At 35.5% G+C, this 5,571-nt stretch overlaps 1 long non-coding RNA gene across 1 annotated transcript; it reads right to left on the bottom strand.

Annotated features, from left to right (window-relative positions):
- Positions 1–3,052: 3,052 nt before the first annotated feature.
- Positions 3,053–5,105, bottom strand: LOC114454318 (uncharacterized). Its single transcript, XR_003672529.1, has 2 exons — positions 4,533–5,105; positions 3,053–3,333 (listed from the first exon to the last, which is right to left on the bottom strand). It is a non-coding gene; the product is annotated as an uncharacterized LOC114454318 (long non-coding RNA).
- Positions 5,106–5,571: the final 466 nt, after the last annotated feature.

Below are 5,571 nucleotides of genomic sequence, written 5' to 3'. Positions count from 1 at the left end.
TTCAAAACATCCTATTTATTATTTATTATTAGTGTTTTTGCACATTTTCACTGAAAAAAAGAAAATACAGTGTTACACATTGTCATAATAAAATAAAGTGCAACAAGTTTCTTCTACTGTGTAGAAGTTTCAAAGTAACCATGACAACATAATGACGGCATTGTAACAACTGTAAGTGAGAACATTAAGGATAAATCACCTTGAGTTACTGACAATGCGCAAAAATAAGAAAAAATAATTTATCCTATTCTATTAGTTTAAACACTGATCTGAACACAAAAATATTGATTAAATTAATATATATATATATATCGATTTAAAATTTGCACCCAAAAAATCGTGATATATTGTGAAATCAATTTTTTTCACACCCCTAGTAGTAACATTTACACAGAAATGTCATTATCTGATCCAAGGGCCACGTTATGAACATTCAGGTCTGCATTTAGAATAATGACCAATCAATTAATACAGGACAGAACAAAGGTTTTGTGTATTTCTTTGGAGTCATTTTGTATATTTTCATGCAATTTTGTGTCTATTGTGTGTTTTTGTTGTTGTTTTGTGTATTTGTGCAAGTCATTTTGTATATTAATTTAATGTCATTTTGCATCTGTTTGTTGTTGCTTGGATTGTTTTGAGTCATTTGTGTATTTTACTCGTTGTTTCATGGGCTTTTTCAATGTTTTGTTGTTGTTTTGTATATTTTTCTGTCATTATGTATGTTTTTGTTATTTTTAAGAGGGTTTTCTAGTTAAATTGTTTACTTTTTCACCCTCTGGTCTGGAATTTTTCTTCATAAACAAAAAAAAAATCGATGTTTTATGTTTTTACCAACTGGTGTTGTTGACTGTAATGCTACAGAGGTGTGTTCCATAAAGGAGGGTTAACAAACTCTGAGTCTATCCATAAACTCTGGGTCAACATACCCAGCGATGGGAAACTCTGTGTATCTGATTCCATTACAGCTGGTATGAAGTGGGTCAATCAGCCCTGAGTATGTAAACCTTGGGTTATTTACGTGCCATCATCAATGGATCAGAGATCAACTCGAGCTGCCATGACAACCAAACGGAAGAGAGTGATTTATTCAACCTGATGGTGAAATAAGCCAGTGTTTGAGGAATATGAGCCTGTTCTAAAGGTGTGTTCAGTCTTCAGTGACTATAGTGGTTTAAATCACCCGTAATTAGTCACACTTTTTGGTTGCTTCATCACTTTTTTGCTTCAGTGACGTGATGAGTGGTGAATAATATAAATAAAATGTGTCTGATGAGACATGGCAGCAGCAGCATAGGATGGCTGCATAGAGAGTCCTCCTGTTACACTGGATATAAAGACAGTGACTGTCGCTTGATATCGAATCAATTATATTGATTTTTAATGTAATATTGTCGCCAGAGTCATCTCAACATCCTAAAAAAGCACCGAAGTGGGACGCGAACCCGCGACCCATCGCTCCCAAGCGCAGCGTCACAATTCACTGTGCCATCATATCTTCGAAGATGTGTGATCTACAGATTTAACTGTATAATAATATAAAACAACAATTGAGCCTTAAAAGTGGATTCATTTAAATTAATAATAATAAGGCATCAATTTTATATCGCGCTTTATCATAGACACTCAAAGTCGCTTTACAGAATTAAGGCATTATTCTTTCACTCCACACTTAGTGGTGGTAAGCTACTGTTGTAGCCACAGCTGCCCTGGGGCAGAATGACATCTCCTCCTTTATATTATCCACAGATTTGTATTCAGAGAACTTTACTACAGACGTCAGTAGATGTTTTAATGCAGATCAACCTCTCAGTGACTTTCATTTAATGATCTATATCCACAATGTTAAAAAGAAACAAAAAAAAAACATAAAGCAGCATAACATTAGTCATGATGTGAACACGTCTGTGGTGTGTGATGTTACTAATGTGTTTCAGAGAAAAGTGTTAAGGTTCATTAAAGTGTTTTTTGGGTCAAACAATGGGCGGGCTGTTGGTGAGCTCTGCCTCCTCTGCTGCATACCTGAGTGGCTCAGTAGGTGCACACGTGTGGGTAATCAGCAGGGCATCTGTTAGGGCTTTTCCACCAAGAGCACAGAGCTGGGGTTGGTGCCAGAGCTACTTCAGAGCTAGACCTGTTTAGCTGAAGAACCGGTTTGGTTTTCCACCGCAGCAGGGGCAAGTTGGAGCCACGTCCTTGCGTCACCACAATACGTCAGTACGTCACTGATTACGTAACAGTCTACCCATGAGCACCTGCGCCATAATGAAGCCCATGTTTTGACTGTTGACATCGTATGAATACAATCTTATCCTACGTAAAGATTCTGCTGAACAAATGTAACCATCTTCATTGGAGTCACAGGAATCTGCAACATTTGTGAACACAGGTCATTATCAAAGACGTTTTATTGCTTAACAATGACCGTGTTAGCATTTGCTAAGCTACTTAGCTTCAACTACGCCTGCATAAGTACAGCAGATAAAGACAATAAGTTGATTTTGGTATGTTTATCATTATAGATGCTCTTAATGCTGACTGTGCACGTCCGTGACCATGCTGTTGGTGGGACTCAATACGACCAGAATCAGAACAAGTTTGTGTCAAACTAACGTGTCCTGATGTCATTTCATTCATATATATTTGGACCAAGGACTTACTGTGTGTGACTGAATGGATGCTTTATTAAAATGTTTGTGTCCTCATCATGTTGTTCAACTTGTGTTATTAATGATCAATGACACCTTATTGACTCCAACATGTTTTATACCTATTGCTGCTCTTTGATTTGTTTCAATACATTTTGAATTGAAGAAATCTTAATTGCATTCTATTTAATTGTCCTACTTAATAGGTGAGTATTATATGAACTTTTTAATTCTATAAATGTATCAAAATAAAAAAATACAAACCTAATAGTGTGTCCTACAGCAGGTTATGTTTCTATCTTCGGGCAAAAAAGTGGATGTAAAGAGTAATTAAATTAACTGAATAGAAATAAAATACGTGTGTGTGCTTACAAGTAGGCAACAAATAATGAACAAAGTCCTTGTAGAATACAAAATAAGTAACTTTATTTACACAAAGTAAAAATAGATGTACAAATCAACTCAATATATATTAACATTTACTTAAATGATTGTGGGTTTTCTATTAGAAATGGCCAAAGCCTGATTCTGTCTACTCCAGAATCAACACCAGTGTTGTGGAGTTCATCATGAGCTGGAGGTTATGGACCATGGACGTAGTCCTGGCCCTGGTTCTGGTCCATGAACCGAGTCGCTGACTGCGCCATGGAAGAACATCTGCATTAACATCTTCCTTCTTTTTTTCCTGCAGAGAAGCATTAAAAATAATATTTGAATTTATTATTTATTTCAGCATTCTCCACAATAAGAAAATACAAAAACAAACACTCAACTGTGTAATCCTTAAGTTAAAAGTGTGTAGTTTGAAGCAAAGCTTATACAAACCTACCTTATCACAATAAAACTAAACAAGGTTCTCTAGATAATCACACAAAAAATATTTAGCTTATATTACTATTTTAACTATATATTCTATACAAGTTTTATTTATACATTCACATCAAACATATATACATATGTACATACACATGAATGTATATATGCCATGTACTTGGTGAAATTGTTACTCTTCTTACTTATACTTCATAACAATATATGATTTAAAAAAACTTTTTAAACTGATTTATGTTTTGTTTCATCCCTTATGTGGTTCCATAATTTAACCTGATATTGTTATACACAAATTATTTTCCCCTTCTCGCTCTAAAAATCTTTTCTGCAACACTTTTGGAAGTGAACCTTTACTTGTTTTATAAATCATTTGAACAGTTTTGAGTTTGATGAGATCTGGAGTTTTTAACAATAATCCATGTGTGTGTTCTCTGTATCCAGCGTTACGTCTGAGTCTGATGGATCTTTTTTACATTATAAATAACGGTTGGATGTTCGTCATGTATGTATTTCCCCGAACTTCGAGACAGTAACTCAAATATAGTAAAACAATTGTACAAGAAAGAGTGTGCAATGCTTTTTGAATAAGAATGTGCCTGGTTTTGTCCAGGAATAGAAAACAATATTAGTTCTTAATAATAGTTTAATTTGTTCATAAACAAATGATATTTTAGGATGGACCAACAGATAATATTGATCATGTTTGCATAGAATGAATGAATCTAACTGGATTTGTTCTGAGATGAAGACGAGCTGAGCTACAGATGAACCTTTAAATCTAACTCTGAAATGATCAGAAACGTTGTTACCACATAGTTCAGTAATATTATTACATGATCATTGTGTAACAATAAGGGATGTTCTGAATACAGATCAATGAAATATTACTGCTGCTTTCAGGAATATTAAAGCATTGTTATGGTTTCCTAGCTAGCCAGCGGCTAACTGGCTAGCCTGCACCACGTTAGACGTAACGTTCATAATATTGATGAGGGAATATTGTAGCAAGTTAATATTGGTAGTAGTTTAACAACAGGGTGAAATCAAAGTTACCAGGATTATTAGCAGTTCTACAGAACCAGCTCCTCCATGGTTGTAGTTCTGTTTGGTCCGTGGGGCTCCGTCCTCTTTCCACTGAATCTCTTCAGACACCAACAGAACCAGGAAACAATGTTCTCCTCCACTGACCACTGCTCTATCTTCTTGAACTTACTTTGGACTCACTTTTAAAAAAAAATTTGTCGGATTTGCAATAACGTGACCAGCCGCTCGCCAGCTTAAAAAAGATGCTTTTCCTTTTTAGAGGACCGCGGACCCACTTCAGAGCTGAGCTGTAGCCCAGAAGCTAAGTGGGACCAGCGTAGCCCCAGTTTTTGGCTCCGAGAGCTGATGCTATGTTGTTGGAAACAGAATGGCCCGGAGCCAAAACACGCGCTAGCTCCAAGTTAGCACCAGCTCCTGCCCGGTGGAAAAGCCCTATGAGTGTTTGGCATGCTGTCTGCAGCAGCAAGGATCAGAGAGCACGTGAACGGCTGTACCATGGACGGCATGTTTGGAGGACTTTCTCTACTACAAACTAACTCGCTCATAAGAGAAGACACTGCCGGTAAGAGCTTGTTGCATTCACAGTCTTAAATGTGTACAACAATGTTGCATTCAGGGACGCTCTGTATTTCTCAAATGTGACCAAGTATGTACTGCTTTTGTTGTGAATTAAGATTAAAACATTATTTTGATATAATTTAAGTGCTTGAAAATTGGGTATATTACGTATTAGAGTAAAATATAAACAATATGGTTAAAATATAAAGAAAAATATTTAATTTAAGAATGATGAATCTTGTTTAAATGTATGAAATATTTACAATGTGAACTTAAGGTATTGTAAGAATTATTTTGATTACAATGTGTTTGACAGAGTAAAATTATACCAAATTTTATTAACTGAGTAATTATAAAAATGTTGTTATACAGTTTCTGTTACTACATTAATTAAGTGCTGTTCGTGTTTAAGGTTTTTTACCTAAAGATCTAAAGACTACCTAAAGACTGCCAAAAGACTGAAGGCATTGCTACCTGCTACAACTAATAA

Source organism: Gouania willdenowi, chromosome 20, assembly GCF_900634775.1.
Source record: "Gouania willdenowi chromosome 20, fGouWil2.1, whole genome shotgun sequence".
Lineage (NCBI taxonomy): Eukaryota > Metazoa > Chordata > Actinopteri > Blenniiformes > Gobiesocidae > Gouania > Gouania willdenowi.
Note: the sequence above shows the minus strand (reverse complement) of the source record. Positions and strands in the feature narration are given on the sequence as shown.